Consider the following 17,319-nt stretch of genomic DNA (forward strand, 5'->3'; position numbering starts at 1 on the left):
TAAAAATAACATTTTTGAGAACTTCTCTATATTATTTACTTACTTATACATAACAATACTAAACCTAAATACATTTCTAAACATAAATAAACCTTTTTGCAAATATTCCCAATTACCAGTTTTTAGCATAAGGAATCTAAACAAAAAAGTTTGATTCAGAAAATTAAAGACTTGTTCACTTACTTGCTTGTTTGTGGTTTGTTAATTTAGGCTGTTGACCATTATGTTCATTGTTCCCTGACTCATTATCAGGAAGATTCAAGAGAGCAAAATAAAGCTGCTTTTTAAAATGCTTCATTTGGGCTGAAAATAACAGTGATACAAAGGTAAACAATGTAAAAAATATTCTAAAGATCTCCTTCACCTTGTCTATAAAAATGATTAGCTCTTCTAAACATTCCACTAACTCAGTGTTTCATGACTTTGGTACCTGGAATACTGACTGAAAATGATGTGGAATATTTATTTAATTGCACTTTGTTCAGACTTAATTAATCAGAATCCCTGGAGGTGGTGGTAAGAATACCAGCATTTTTTGTAATCGTAGGATTTGCTTCTTTTTTAAAAGCTGAATAATACTCCATTGTATGTACAACCCACTCTTAAAATTCTGATCATCTGACGATGACACCTGTAGGGTGGGTGTACAGCATGGTGTCTATAGTTAACAATATTTTATTAGACACTTAAAATTGTTTTTTTTTCCCCCACAGTTAAGGGTTTATTTGAGTGGACATCTATTCGAATCAGGCAGGACCAGACCAGCATTGAGTAGGAGCACTCCGCGGACGGGGGACCCTGGGGAAAGGCGTTTAGAGAGAAAAGCAGACATAACTCAAGGAAAGTATTTGGCTGTAGCTGAAGACTTGGCTTTGTGTGTCAGAGCCTAAGTGACTGTGACTCATTGTCCTTAGGTTTTGATTTCTTAACCTTGAAGCATTTATAGGCTTAGGATTTAGTTTGCATAAATGGGCTGGAAGACATGAGAACCACCTTGGTCTAATGTTGTGTTTGCTTCGTTGAGGTGATACTCCACTGAGCCAAGAGTTGAGTTCAGCAAACTACCTCTGAAAGGGGGACAGGAGTGGAGGGGAAAGTAGGATGGACGCTTCCCTCCCAGGCTGGCATGCGATCTGACGGCCCGGAAGGGTCTTGCTAGGTGGTTGGGGGCATCCTTGGACCTTCATGGGCAAGACCCGTGTGCAGGACAGCAAGGCCATCGAGGCCATCATTGGCCCAAGGGCGACCAATGTGTCACAGAGGCCGGGGGTGGGGAGATGTGAGGGCAGACCTCCTGAGGGGTCTATGTAAGTCAGAGTCACCAGGTTGCAAGGAACAGAGCTGCATTCAGATCACTAAAGGGAAAAGTGAGGGTGGAAAGCTAGGGTATCATCTGGTGGGGAAAGGACCAGCCAGGCCACAGGGCGACCCAGAAATGGGAAGATGTTGAAAGAGGAGTGTGTGAATGACCAAGATGGCAGCCCTTTCTCTCCGGTGTGGGGGAGGGGGAGGGGAGGGGAAACAGGGGCACAGGGTTTGCCTCTCATTAGTTCTGCTCTTCTCTTTTCTCCTTACAAATCGGCTGCCTCTACCCCTAGGGCTCCGGTGCTCCCCCTGCCCCCCCTTAGCTTGAGATTTCACGCAGCTGTGCCCAGGCCTAGAGGGCACCTGCTTCCCCGAACTTGCACATCTCCAGCGCCGCCTTCTTCACGGGGAAACTTCTCTCCACTTAAAATTTTCTTAAGAGGGTATATCACATGGTAAACATCTTTACCCCAACAAAACAAGAAAAAGGTACAAGGAAACTTTTGGATGTGACAGATATGTCTATTATTGTGTCTATGATTGTGGTGAGAGTTTCATAGAGTATGCCTCAAATTGTTTACATTAAATATGTGCAATTTTGTGTGTGTCCATTAGACCCCAACAAAGCTTTCTTGTTTTTTTTTTTTTTTTGAAGAATGACAACATCTGAAAATTAAACAGATATGCCAAATGGAGTCTTTGGCACATTATCTTTTGTTTAATGTTTATTTTATTTATTTATTTTTTTTTTGAGAGAGAGAGAGAAAGAGAGAGTGAGTGTGAACAGGGGCGGGACAAAGAGAGAGGGAGACACAGAATCCAAAGTAGGCTCCAAGCTCCAAGCCATCAGCATAGAGCCCAATGCAGGGCTGGGACTCACAAAACATGAGATCATGAGCTAAGCCAAAGTCAGATGCTGAACGAACTAAGCCACCCAGGATCCCTTCTTTGGCACATTAAAATCTGCTCCACATTGACACAATCACCACCTTGGTCTAAAAACCTGTATAAATGTGTATGTATGTGCTCCACTTTTATTCCCATGCTCATGCAACCTAGAAAGGCACTGATGAATTCTGTGGGGACCATATATTAATTTAATGTTTCTAAGACACACATTGTGTTGAAACGTTCATCATTTAAAATAAATAGTTCATCATTTTAATTTGAAGAATTTATTTTTTTTAATTTAAAAAAAATTTTTAATGTTTTTATTTATTTCTGAGAGAGAGAGACAGCGTGAGCAGGGGAGGGTCAGAGAGAGAGGGAGACACAGAATGTGAAGCAGGCTTCAGGCTCTGAGCTATCTGTCAGCACAGAGCCTGACACGGGGCTCAAACCCAAGAACCGTGAGATCATGACCTGAGCTGAAGTCGGACGCTTAACCGACTGAGCCACCCAGACGCCCCTAATTTTAAGAATTTAAAATTAAGTCAATTAGTAGTAACATATAAGGAGTGTTATAAATTAATTTTTACTTTCTTTAATATGTTAATTATTTGCATTTGAGCACACTTAATAATGGGGCAAGTTGCCATAGAATACAATTTATCATTTACAGAAGGGTAGAAAAATCCTCTGTTTGGCCATATTCTTTTAATAATATCCTGTGGTAAAGATTTTTCAGTCTTCTAGGTAGACTTTGCTCTCATTCTATGTCTAAGTTATGTTACGTCTTAGAAGCTTGACTTTGTCCTCTGATTAATGTCTCTTCCCTCTCTTTGAATTCATAGTTTCGATCCCCAGGGCGCACATTAGGTAGCATCCTGCACATTATGCCTCATGTCAGAGTGCACTTCCAGGAGAACCCAGTCTGTAATGGTGTCCTGCTAGTAACCCTTCGGCCCCCCTCAGAGGTCTCCTGCAGACAGCTCCTGACCATATAGTAGCTTCTTGTATGTCTCTGCCTAAAGGTGTTCTCTAGCTGTGGAGGCATGCTCAGTTCTTTTGGGTTCAGAGAGAAGGTGGGAGGTAATTCCCAGGAGCGGTGCCCAACCTAAAGAGGATGGGGATGGTGGGGGACTGGTGGACAAATATCACATCCTTCTCACATCTCAGAGGGAAGACTGGGAGGGAGGAAGGCACTACAGTCTCTCAGAGGTTCTCAGAGAGATTTACTTCCAGTTGCCTTCAGTAGTAACGTGTTCATTCATACGGTCGGTTTATAACCACTCACCCTTTCATGGCTTAACCTCCTAATTCCCTCTGCCTGCCTTCCTAGGCTCATGCCCAAATGAGTTAACTGCATCCAAACCTTTCTGGGGTCTGCTTTGGGTACTCCAAACTATGACAAGATCTAATGATTTGTAGTTCATAGTTCACTCCCTTTTGATCTGTGCACATTGTTATTGTGTCTCTCTCACCTTCCTTTATTATTGTTGGAAGTTTAAATAATTTAAGTCATAAATAATATATAACACTCAAAAAGAATAGTATAGGACTTCACATACAGACTATGAAAATAGCACTTGGGCTGTAGGAGGGTTGTTTTAATAGTTCTGTTGCACCTGGTCTCAGTTCATCTGTACAGAACATTATGAATATAATATTTAAAGAAAATCCATTGTGTCAACTGTAGTCAGATAAAAAAATTTTTAAGAAAACCCATTGTAGAAGTTTCCATTTAAAACTGTCTAATCAAGATACCAAAGGAAGCACCCATTTTGCTGATTGCAATGAAATGTGTTTTTACTCTGAATATTTTCATAACTTTTATTTGTAAGGGAGATAAGATGTATAAAGATTATAAGTTTTCAGTTTGTATGCTATTACACTTGTTTTCCTTGAATCATTTTATTTTACTTTTACTTTCACTCTTAACAAAAGAAAGGACAAAAAGAAAAATTACTTTTTCTTTGGCTTGCTAACAAAACTAAACAAATGGAAGATATATGACATCCCAAGAAATTTAAAATACTAGGCTTTCTATCATCTTAATTTAAACTACATCAAAAAAGTCTTGACTCTGTGGGTTAAAAGAAATATAATTTGGCAATGAGCCATTGAATTAATAAGAAAAGACATAACTGTGCAATTAAAATATTTAGTTTCTTTAATCATGTATTTATTTCAAGGTGATGGAAACATTATAAATTTTACTATCATATTAAGTATAATAACTGAACTATTGACTCTAAAGGAAGTTTGGGAAAGAAGGAAGACGCTGTTGATTATATAATACCTCTGGTTTGGTTTTGTTTTTTAATTCAGGTAAAATTCATATAAAATAAAATCAACCATTTAAAATGTACATTCGGTGGCATTTAGTACATTCACAATATTGTACAAACCATCACCTATGTCTGGTTCCAAAATACTTTCATCACCTCATACAAAAACCCATACCCATTAGGCAGTCACTCCCTGTGACCCCTCTCCCAGTCCCTGGGAACCTCCATGCTGCTTTCTGTCTCTAAGCATTTATCTATTCTGGGTATTTCATATGAGTAGAATAATTCAATAATCAATCCTTCGTGTCAGTTTTCTTTCACTTCGTAAAATGTTTTCAAGGTTCCATTATGTTGTAGCATGTATCAACACTTTATTCATGCAGTTATTCCATTGTGTGTATACACCACAATTCACTTATTCATTCATCTTTTGATGGACATTTGGGTTGTTTCTACCTTTAAGCTATTGTGAATAGGGCTGCTATGAACCTAGGTGGGTAAGTATTTGTTTGAGAATGGTTTTCAATTTTGTGGGTGTATATCTAGGGGTAGAATGTCTGGGTCACATGGTAATTTTATGTTTAACCTTTTGAGGAACTGCCAGTTTTCCATAGCAGCAGCAGCAACAGCATTTTCCATTCCCACCAGCAATGTATGAAGGTTCCAGTTTCTCTACATCCTCCCCAATGCTTATTTTCCTTTTTGTAAAAAAAATTATAGCATCTTAGTGCATATAAAGTGGTATCTCTTTGTGGTTTTGATTTGCATTTCCCCAGTGACTAATAACGTTGACCATCTTTTTGTGTGCTTCTTGGCCATTATATATCTTTGGAAAAATGTCTCCATTCTTTTGCCCATGTTTAAATTGGGTTGTTTATCTTTTTGTTGTTGAATTGTAAGAGTTCTTTATATATTCAGGACACTTGACCCTTATCAAATATATGATTTGAAAATGTTTTCTCCCATTTGGTAGGTTATCTTTTCACTTTATTGATTGTGTCCTTTGATGCATAAAAGTTTTTAGTTTTGATAAAGTACTATTTATGAGTTTTTTTCTTGTGTTGCTGTGCTTTTGGTTTCATATCTAAGCACATATCTAATATTTCATATTGCCAAATTCAAAGTCATAAAGATTTACCTCTGTTTTCTTCTAAGAGTTTTATATTATTAGCTCTTGTATTTGGGTCACTGATGCATCTTGAGTTAATTTTTATAGTTTTCAGCTTTACTGAGGTATTACTGATGAAAATTGTATATATTTAAGATTTTCAAATTAATGTTCTGATTATACATATATATTGTGAAATGATTGTCACAATCAAGCTAAATAATATCCCCAACACTTTACATAGTAACTATTTTCTCTCCTTTTCTAAAAATTTAAAGACTTACTTTTTTAGAGCGGTTTTAAGTTTTACTATAAAAAGGAAGGTATAAGGATTTCCTATATATCCCTTGTTCCTACACATGCATAACCTCTCCCATTATCACCATTTCCCCCACCAAAGTGATACATCTGTTATAATTGATGCACCTACACTGACACATCATAATCACCCAAAGCCCATAGCTTCCATTAGCTCTTGGTGTTGTGTGTTGTATAGGTTTGAACAAATATATAATGACATGTATGCATCATTATAGTATCATATAGAGTATTTTCAGTGCTCTAAAAATCTATACTCTACTCATTTCCATCTCCTCCCCTCAAAACCCTGGCACCCACTATTCTTTTTACCCTCTCCATATTTCTGCCTTTTCCAGAATGTTGCATGTTTGGAATCATTTAGTGTGTAGCTTTTTCAGATTACCTTCTTTCATTTAATAGCATGCCTTTAAGGTTCTTCTGTGTTTTTTTCTGGCATAATAGTTCATGATATATGTGTACATTGACATATGTATACATTGTAAAATGATCACTACAATCAGGCTAATTAACATATTCACATAGTTACTATTTCCTCTCTTTCTCTCTCTTTCTTTTTTTCTTTTTCTGTTCTGAGAACACTTTGGATCTACCCTCTTAGCAAATTTCAAGTATATAATACAGTGTCATTAACTATCATTACCATATTGTACATTAGGTCTCCAGAACTTATTCATTTTCCGTAGCTGAAATGTCCAACTTCATTCCTTTGCACATGGCTATCCAATTGTCTGAGCACCATTTTTTGAGATTATTCATTCTCCATTGAATGGTCTTGGCACCCTTCTCAAAAATCAGTTGGCCATAGATGTACGGGTTTGTCATGCCAAGAGGCATGGGCTGACCCTTGCTTTTGGAATTACAGGTCATAGAGGAAAGGCGGCATATCTGCCTAGTTCAGGCACTACTGGATACTTTGCAACTGAGTAGAGGCCAAAGTGACAGCCTCTTCTATAAAGCAGTGGTGTTCCTCCTCAGTCAACTTCCAAAGGCAGGGTCAAGGACTTGTGCTGGGCCCATTCTGTGTGCTGACTGACATTTTCTCAAATATGTCTCAGGAACAGAGATTGTGATAGATGGTATAGATGGTAACCTTCTAGGGCCATCCAGAGAGAAAAATGTAGATGAAACTGTAGTTTTCACTGGATATTTTAAATTCAATCTTTAATTATTATAGGTCTTTTATAGCTCTGTTTCTTCTTATGTCAGTTTTGGTAATTTGTGTATTTCTAGGAATTTTTCCATTTCATCTAGGTTATCTATTTTGTTGGTGAGCAGTTGTTCACAGCATTCTTTTATAATACTTCTTATTTCTGTAGGACTGTAGTAATGTCCTCATTTTCACTTCTGATTTTGGTTATTTTTTTCCCTTAGTCTAGCAAAAGATGTGTTAATTTTGTTAATCTTTTCAAAGGTTAATTCGGTCTGTTGTTTTTCTATTTGCTATTTCATTGATCTCTGTTCTAATCTTTATTTTTTCCTTCTACTAATTTTGGGTTTAATTAACTCTTCTTTTATAGTTCTTTACAGTGTAAAGTTAGGTGGGTTTTCTGAGATCTTTCTTCTTGTTTAATTTTCAGCTAATACTTTCCTCTGAACACTGCTTTTGCTGCATCCATAAATTTCAGAATGCTGCATTTTCATTTTCATTTGTGGAGGAAAGCAGAAAGAAAGAATCCGAATCCACTGTAGAATATGTTGAGTTGAGGCACCTGGGAGACATTAAAGTAGAGGTGCTGATTAGAGAAATGTATTTGTACCTGGAATTCAGGAAAAACAAGGTATGAACGCCAAATACAGATTTGGAAATAATTTGCATATGGTTAGAGGTCATATAGGTGGGGAATAATTAAACCCATCTGAGTAGCTGAGAGGTAGAAAAAATATACAAGAAGAGAAGTCTCTGGCAGTGCCAACCTTTGAAAATTGGTTAGGGTAGAAGCCAGCAAAAGAAGTTGAGAAGAAGATGTCAAAGAACTGACAGTGGGGATGGGAGCAAAAAAAAAGTGTACCATACAAAAGTCACCATACATAATTGATACTTCATAAACATTTGCTTCTTGCTTGATGGTCCAAAATATTTAAAGGCTAATAGGGACCTACGAAAGACATTTCTCAGGGATTCTGCCAATGGCTTTCTCTATTGTAATAGAAAATGATAAACCATGTTTTCATTTCCTCATTAGTATTCAGCAGCTAGAGATGAATACTAAATCCTCACTGAATAATTTAGCTTTATATGTTTACCCTTTGATGTACAAGTACAACATAACTGGAAAACACCGTGTACTGAATCTATTCTTAGAAGCTATTATTTTAGTATATTTAACACTTTAAATGCCAGTTGAGACTGAGAAACAAAGCACAAAAAGCTTCAACGAGAGTTTCAAATTCCTGTTGATGCATTTTCTCCAGTCTCTAGTCTTCCCTCTCACCCCCACCCCACCTCCATTTTACACTTGTTGTTGAAAGCCTAACAGAGGATTCCTCTTTATCATGGTCTCAGATATTGGTGGTCAAGAAGTTTTTATTATTTATTTTCTAACTCCAGCTATATTTTTCAGACCCTGTAATTGTCTGAGCACTAGGATTCACCACCAAGGAGGCACTGATAGAGGCGTTGCAGTTAGTAGGAAGAGAATGAACAAAAACAAACCCAAGTTCAAATCCTGTCTGTGCCACTTAAAAACTCCAACTTGGACAAGAGACTTAATTGAGCTTCTGTGTCCTTGTTTTTAAAGTGAGAAAAGGTTTACTTACCTTAACCATTTAAGGTAGTTACTATTTAACTATTGTCAGGATTCAAAATAAGTGGCCTGGTGCACTGTGAGCTCTCAATGAATAGTTGCATTTTACCAGAGCAATGAGCAGTTTCTTTCATCTTGTACCTGTCTTGACCTTCATCAGGAAAATTATGTGATTTCAGTCCTCTCTGTCTCCTGGATTTCTCATTTGGGCCAATTTATGCTCAGAACGGTGATGTGCTGATGGAAGGTCCTGGACCATTTTTTCCCTGTTCTTATGTGTGGTGATAAATGGAACATATTCTTGAAATTCACTGACTATTATTATGGCAACTTTACTTGGCAGCCGACCCTTATTCTGTTCATTTATGTCTTAGAAAGTAACATTTATTAATATTTAACGATTATTTATGTGCCTCCCTAGTGGTGTGTGCTATGCAGATAATGCAAAAGTGCCCACTTCCTGGGCTTTGGGAAATTATTCTCTACAATGATGGACTGCTCTGTTCATGGCCTTGAAGAGTAAAAAGTAGAGAACAGTCGTGTGCTGGTAGGGGGTGCTACTCTGGCCCAATGTGCTTTCTATCCCTGTCCTATATATACTCTCTGTCTGTTTCATGTGCACATCTGAGCTTCCAAGAGGTCGGCATGAAAGCATTTGGTCAGCCCGCAATGCAGCGTGATAGCCTGCGGTGTTTCTTCCAGGCCACAAACACAGGGCAGATGCTCCGTTCAGTCCCCTCCCACCTGTGATTCCTGAGGGACAAAGCTCTATTGGGCTGTCAGTGAGGGATCCTGCTAGGATCCCAGAATCAGGTAGTCTTGAAAAAGCAACTGAACAGGAGGTAGAAGAGACAGGAGTCAGAGTTGAGGACTCTAAGGGACTTGGGAGACGCAGGCTTGACTCCTAAAATCCTGGTTGCAGACACAAGCCAAGAGCTAGTGAGAGCTTGTCGCCTAGCAACATGACACCCGCTAATAAAGGGGAGTCAGAGGCTTTTTATTTTCTTAGACTACAGGTAATTTTCCCAGGGGGAGTTTGGAAAGTGTGTTCCTGTACCTTTTTTTTTTTTTAACCTGGAGTCTTTCATTTTCTCTGCATGTCAATTAGACAACAAACTCTAGTGAGTTCTCCCTGTATGCAGAGTGATACCCTTTGGGGGTTCTGTTCCTTCAGCAGTGTGAGCATAGATACTATATTTAAATTTGAAAGCTCAGGAGTAAGTTAGTGAACACCACTTAATGCAAAGCAGCAGCGTCGGCTGCATACATTTCTGAAATGAGAAGGCAGATGGAAACTAGCAGCTGTGACGAGAGTGGTAAATAAAACATCAGCTGAAGTTCTTGAAAGAAATATCTTACCAAAGAGTGATGGCATCTTATACCGAGGAAGGATTTATAATTCCTAGGTCTCGTTGTGCAACTAAACAAGTTACCGAAGGCAGGCTGGGGGAGCTGCTGGGAAACACAAGGAGCTGACTGTGCTCCTGTAGCCTCCCAGCTTCTCAGGGTGCCGTCCACAGGCCAGAGCGCTTCTGCAAGCAGGGCTCAGTCTGTGATAGGTACAGACATCAAGAGTAAGCTCTTAACAAATGTCCTTAGCAACCTGACAGAGTAATTTATGTTTGTGGAAACTAATATCTAAAAAACATCAGGCCTTATACTTTTGTATCTTTATGTTTTATAAAAATTCATTTCTTTGTACTTAAGTAAAAGCATTGGTCCACTACACATTGGGAATTAGAAGGAAAGAGAAAAAACAGGCCCTTCAACACAGAGAGTTTGAAAAGCACCACTTTAGACAAAGGGTCAACATGAGTTTTTCGTAAAGGTCTGATACTAAATATTTTAGGGTTTGTGGGCTGTCCTATCTGTGTCGTAACAGTACTCAGCTGTGAAGGGCTTAGACTTAGGGGGTCACAGTCCCCAGCAGCGGTGGCAAGAATACCAGCATCTTTCACAAATGGCAGGACTTTCTTTCTACTGCCAGGTTTTGTCAGAGTCCCTTCAAAGACAAGGACTGGGACTTCACCTAGCTTACGGAACAGGCTGTGTGATGATCTTGGTGTCTGCCTGCTAAGAAATATTCGCATAAAGGGCAAGATATAGTGCAAGACTTGTTTTCCATTGCTTAGTGAGGTTGTGGGGGAAGAGATGCATAACTCCATCCACTTTCCATTTCCCAAACCTAACAGTCGTGAATGGCCAAATTGGCCTCGGACAGTTTGCCACATAAATAAACATTGTTATCTTTATAGCACAGGTGGCCCTGCCAAAGATTAGCATCTTTCTTCTAAAGGAAAGTAGGAGGAAGCCATCTGAGATTTATGGAGAGAAGCTACCAAAGAACATTTTGGGTCATTTTGTGTTGCTGTGTTCAGAAGGGCAGGATTAGGGCAACTAGTTCTTTTGCTGACAATGTGGACATATAATGAGGCCCTTTGTAGCTGGCAATTACAGAACATAACTTTGTAGAATGTGAAAAGGTTCTCAGGATTTAAAATGGAAAAATTAGCAGATCTGAGTAAGAAAGATTTCCTTTGGGGAAAAAGAAATGAGATTCAGGATCCTAAAAGTGAAGAACTGCTGAACCAGTTCTGACACAGTGTTCTCAAGGCCAATGGGAGGCTCAGCATGTGGCTTTGAGAGTGAACCAAAAGCAAGGTGGCACATGACAGGACCAGAGTTGAGGATTGGGCCGCCATCTTTGCATTCCAAGTCCAGATCCCTAGGTTTCTTTATGATACACTCTCCAAACCCTTCCTTGTGTTTGTAGCAAGACAGGAGTCCAAAAAACCTTAACCTTGGAGACAGGGTTACCTGTGAAGCCTGAGCAAGGCATCCCCAAGGAGAGACGGGAAGGCAAAGGTTCTGGATGAATATGTTGTTAGGCTCAACAACCTTCCTGGGACCAGATTGTAACCTGAGAATAATGGTGGAGGGCCAGAAAATTAAGGCTCAGTGATGCAAACTTGTTCAACTGCGGAGTCCTCTAGGCTAACTTGGCCTAAGAGAATGAGATCCTCCATCTACAAAGATCCACAGGGTCCTGGGAAGGATCACCAGTTCGAGTAGCACCAGTTCTCAACAGTGACACCATGTGGCCAAAGGAGAAACAGCCTTGCCTGAAGCCTCCGGTGTTCTCCCCACTTCCATATAAAAGTTGGATTGACCCCTTCCTTTCAACTACTATCCACTGTGTGGCATTTGACAATTCATGGGTGAGAAAGACATAACCCTGAAAAGTGAGATGCCTGAAAGTAAGGCGGACAGGACCTTTTGTCATTACTTAGAAAATAAAAGACATGATCATATTGGCCTCCCTCATTTGTGAGAATTCATGGTTTGTTGTAGGAGTCAAATGAAATAACAGCTTTCTTGAAAAGAACAAAATAAAATAATAATAATACTGATAAAGGTATTCTGAGTAGTACATATTACAATTATTATCATAGGCTGGCAATTTGATGTCAGATAGATTAAGTGCCCTAGGCAACTGTTGTCCTTGCCTCACTTTGTGCTTCTTAAATTTCCATATCTAGAGGACTGTTATTCCCCAAAAATATATGTGCATGTCCTAAACCCCAGCATTTGTGAGTGACTTTATTTGGAGGAAGGATCTGGCAGATGCAATCAAATTAAGATAAGATCATTAGAATGGGACCTAATCCAATGTAACTGATGCCTTTATAAGAAGAGAAGAGACACCGAGAGAAACACACACAGGGGAAAAGTGTGTGACACCGGAAGTAAATTCTGAGGTTATGCTGCTAAAGCCTAGGAGTGCTGGAGCTATCGGAGGCTGGAAATGGCAAGAAGGATCCTCCACTAGAAACATCACAGGAAGCGTGGCCCCACCAACAACTTGATTTCAGACTTCTGAACTCCCAAACTGTGAAGGAATAAATTTCTGTTGCTTTAAAACATCACATCTTGGTGCTTTGCTACAGCAGTCCTAGAAAATTAGTTTAAAAACTAAAAAAAAAAAAAAAAGAAAAATTAAAAATGGAAAACTTTCTTATTGCTCATAGGACTGGTGCCAAGAAAGCACAGACAACTGATAAATGTAAAATGTACTGATACATGTAAAAATACAAAGACGTTGACCTGTGGCTTGAAGTTGACCTAGGAGTTTAATGGAGGTTGGACTCTCCTTGCAGAAGATGCATATGGTAGCTTCCAGCATAGCTGAAGAAGCCCAACAGATGGGACTTTTCTCAGGCCTTTGGGGGAAATGGAAATGGGACACTGTTCAGTTCCTGCTTTCCTCAAGACTTTCTACTCTTCTTCCTGTCTCCTGCCTTTCCCCAGCTTTCCCATTCTCTTTCTCTTCCCCCTTGTCCCAATAACCTCTGAAAAGGTTTCTCCTGATCTCCAATATCTTTAGTAGAAATGGAAAAGAAATGAAACAAAATGAAAAAGCTAATTAAAAAATCTTGCTAGTTGAAAGATGGCCAACAATTCCCTAGAAAGCTGTTCTGGGACTTTTCCTACCTTGGGAACTGAAGTGTAAGCAAACAAAGAAAGCCCCCAACAGCCAGTGATTCTCTGGGACTTCAGCTAATAAGCTGAATCCCTTGTTGTTTCTCAAGGTTAGTTAAAGAGTATACTAGACAGTTGGTTTCTTTCCCTGAAGAAGGGCCTAGTTATGAGCCTGGATGCCTTTAAGAGAGGGAAGTGAGTAATGTGTCAGTATCCACCCTGTTACATCATAGGAAGGGGATTTGAGACAGATCAATGAAAGGAACGTTTAGCCTCCTGGAAAGAAACATACCCCCAACACACACCCAACACATACCCCTCACAAAGCTGTTACTCAGAAGTGAGAGGAGATTCTCCGAGGGAGAGAAAAACTAAGACATGCAAATTTTGTGGCCCGAGATGGCAACACCAGAAAGGGAATCTTTTGAGTTAGTTTCCTAGCAACACAGAGCCAATGGAGTTTTAGCATTTTGTTTTCATTCCCTGAAAATAGTAACTCCTGAAAAGAGTCTGAGCAATAAAACATGAGAGGAGGAAAAACTTCCTGGCACCTACCATGCTACTCAATTTCTGTATCTTAACAGCAAAAATTAAATTCTAAGAATGCCTAGATGATCACTAATACATGTCTTTAGAGTGATTAACTAGGACAGATTCTGGCTCTACAATTAAACTTGGAAAATGGGTATATTCTCATTTGGAGCCGAAGTGTTAGGACCTAACCTAAGCCCAGTTGGTTACTTGCCAATGTGAGATAGAGAAGAACTAACTTTAAAAATGGGAAAGTCTATAAATCTCCTTTTCTCTGCGTTCATGTGGAATGTCAAATCAAAGCAAGTGTCAGAACAAATATACCCCAGTACAAAGATTTACGAGTCAGCAGACCCCAACACATTATGCTTTTTTTTTTTTTTTAACATTTGAGGAAAGTTGCAGGTCTCAGACCTCTTATGCATACTTGCGTATGTTGTATGAAGCATTCATTAGAGACAGATGTGATACTATTCTAGAAGCAGGATGTAGCTAGCCTTTTGGCCAGAACTGAGGTCCAGGAACCTTGGTGAGATCTACAGTATCCATAGGTGGTTAGACCCAGCACTAAACTGAAATCCTTAGCCTCAAGCATTCGAATAGTTTATCCAGTGGAAGTGCTTATACACTATGTCATGCCAATTTACAAATCTCAGACACCATTTATTTTACCAGTTAAAAACTATTCCCAATATCCTTCATGCTGTTAAGAACCCTCTAATGAAGACCTGGATTTGGAGTGTTGAAACTTTTAGAAGCTGTCTCTGGAATCTGATCAGAGCTTCACAGATAGTAACAAACCATCCTTGAAGTATGTCTATCTGATGAGAGTCCTTAAAATGTCTGCTAACTTACCCCCCACCCAGGATATACATACAATGAACTTATGTACATATACATCACACTGTTCAAAATATTTTAAAGTGAATGCAGATAATTCAACAACTAGCCTCCTTGTTCCATCAAAATGCTCATTTTCGTGAGTCATTAAAACCTACTCTCAAATTTTTGTTCACGCAATAGAATAAATAATAATAGCTTTGAATGTGCTCATGTGGGAGGAGATAGAAATAGAAATCTTTGTTGTTTTCAAATATTATTTTAAATATAGAACTGATCTCACAAAGTCTCAACTCCTTTATGCCATGTAGCACCCTCCTCTGCCACCCTCAGTCAGTTAATTGGTGATTTGTGCTAGTATCCCCCTAGCCAGAAGAGAAGAAAAACTTTTGTCACCTTAACACATCTCTCTCTAAGTTTGGTATTAGTGTTTAAAAAGTACATTTAGCAAAGAGTCTGGGGTATCACAAGCGGTAACCACTGCTGTTTCTAATCAGCCAATATTTATCATGTCGAACTCCTTGAAGACCAGAGACTGACTTTTAGGCTAAGAGGCTCAGAATTTAAATTTGCCAGTGCTCTTGAATGGATTGATTTAGGGACAACTACTGATGGTAAGTAAGCAATCAAGTGACTGATAAATACTGGAAAAGTTTAATTCACAGTAAAAACCACAATTGCCAGGTGGACCTAATACTAACGTTAATTTGACCAGTGTATCTTCTCCCTTGGTGAAAATCAGATTGAACAAGGGACCACAACAGAAGGGTTTGGCTATATGATGTAAATGTTTATACCATTCTGTTCTGCCAAGCTGATGAGTGTCTATTATAGGGATATGGCTGCCAAGGGGACTGTTTCTGTGTCTTGATCCAACAGATAACTTGATGCTCACCCCCATGGATCTGGATGAGAAATGATTTTGTCTCTGGAAATCTCCTTTTTTAATGCTTTCATGACAAAGAAACTTTCCTTCTACAAGACATGTCCCTTCTTTAGAAGTAAGAACATCTTTACGCTGGTCAAAATAAAATCTGATGGCTCTTGGAGCCCAGTGACTTTGCATATCTGTTTTGAGCCATTTATCGATTTTATGGTTCAACTCACATGGCAACTTTAGGTCTGACAGAATGAATTATTGTAGGCACATCTTGTTGCACATATCACTGGTAGCTAGTGATATTCTTCTCATCAACACAAAAGAAAAGCATAAATATCTTGTGATACTAGAAGTGAAAGTTTAGGAGAATAACATTTACTAGTGACATGTATAGGCATCAGTAAATAGCTGTTGAATTAGTGAGTGAATGCTTCTACTAGTTTTGGAAAGAACTAGTTTTTTTAAAGTGGTCAAAGAAAGGCAGGGGTGTCTTTAGAAACCAAGATAACCTGACACCACCATCAAAGGCTTGGAACTCATGCGCTAGTCCACACCTGATGTTCTGAGTGAGTTTCCTTACTGTCAAAGGGGAGAGATTATACCCAACAACAAAGTATGAATCAAGGAGTGAATCATGGGAAAGAATGTAGGGACCTGGAAACCATATGCCATGTTGCCTTTAGTGTCAGTCCAGTCCTGCAGGAAGAAATGCTTTGCCCTCTCCTCTTCCCCAGAACTCCATCACTAAGCCCCATGCTTTTATTCTCCCTCAACAGCAGACATCATGACTAGAGATGAAAGGGGAGAAAATGTAGTGGAAAGAGCCTTGAAAATTAATTAGAAAAGAAGGGTAAATACTTTCATGAAATCCCCGAGCTGCAGGTAACCTATTTTTGAAGATCATGCGTGCATTTAGAAAACCTCTGTTAAATCAGTTTTATTCCACCATGCTCTGATTATTTGCTTAGTCTTTGAAATATGATATCCTCTTTAGGGGTTTTCGCCTCTAAATTTAACTATGTTTTCAAGATGCATTATGATACTCGTCTGCTTTCTTTACTTTGTTTCAAGAAAGAACCACAGTAAAAAAGGAACAAATCATTTTTATTGTTTTGTTTGTGTGCCCTGTTTTGTTTGTTTTAGCATACTCTTGTTAAGATGCCGAAGATGAAAGTCTTTTTTGTTTTGTACTAAACAGTCGGTTGTATTGAGTTGGAGTTCTTTGGAGTTAAACATTAAATTTGAAATATTATAAAAATAATACTCTAGAAAAAATTAAAGTGGCAGCTTTTTCTATAATTCGAAAGTAAGCCCGTGGGGTGTTTTTACATGCGTATATTATCATTGCTTTCTCCTGTTTTAAAGGCTTCAGCGGCCACCCAGCTGGTCCCAAATCGAACTACTGTTGTGCTTGCCTGGTCCCCTCACCTTCCTCCTCAACATCCTTCATCCCTGCTGCTTCCTGGGTTCAAGCCATCCTGAAAACTCGCGGCCTGGAGAATGAGCCACTCTTTCCCTCCCCCTGGAGACAGGCTCTGTCGTTCCCTTCACCGGTGATGCTAGCTCCTCATGACACTACCTCCCTCCACCTGGTTAAATGTTACTTTTCCTTCATGACTTACAGGACTCCACCAGCCATGGTCATTGATCTCATAGGACTGAAACTGCCTGTAAACTCCATCCTCCAAAAATATTTGTTCAATGATCATAAAAATGAATGAATAAAACGAGCACTTCATTAATTCTATTTTAATGCATGGGACTAGGAGTTTCTTCTCACCCCTTTGTATTTCACAAACTTCACTCTTGCTGTCCATGTTTTGGCACCGGTAATTTCTTTGTAAATATTTAGAATTTTGCTGCTCTGCAAATATCATTTATATATAATTATGGTCTTGAATTTAGGGAGATCTTAAATTCCTTCTTTGTAGAGGCACCTGG

General features: G+C 39.0%; 1 long non-coding RNA gene across 3 annotated transcripts in view; it reads left to right on the top strand.

Moving 5' to 3' along the window:
• LOC144239300 (uncharacterized) overlaps window positions 1-17,319 on the top strand; it is a 238,106-nt gene that overhangs the window by 98,316 nt on the left and 122,471 nt on the right. Inside the window, exons 5-6 of one of the 3 annotated variants that reach the window (XR_013337376.1) lie at window positions 211-326; window positions 714-935. The exons of 1 other annotated variant lie outside the window; for it this stretch is intronic. This is a non-coding gene — a long non-coding RNA (uncharacterized LOC144239300). Of the gene's footprint in view, window positions 1-210; window positions 327-713; window positions 936-16,743; window positions 17,076-17,319 lie in introns of those variants that run through there. One more of the 3 variants, XR_013337378.1, reaches the window with a different exon arrangement.

This window comes from Crocuta crocuta, unplaced genomic scaffold, assembly GCF_008692635.1.
Source record: "Crocuta crocuta isolate KB4526 unplaced genomic scaffold, BGI_CrCroc_1.0 scaffold16, whole genome shotgun sequence".
Lineage (NCBI taxonomy): Eukaryota > Metazoa > Chordata > Mammalia > Carnivora > Hyaenidae > Crocuta > Crocuta crocuta.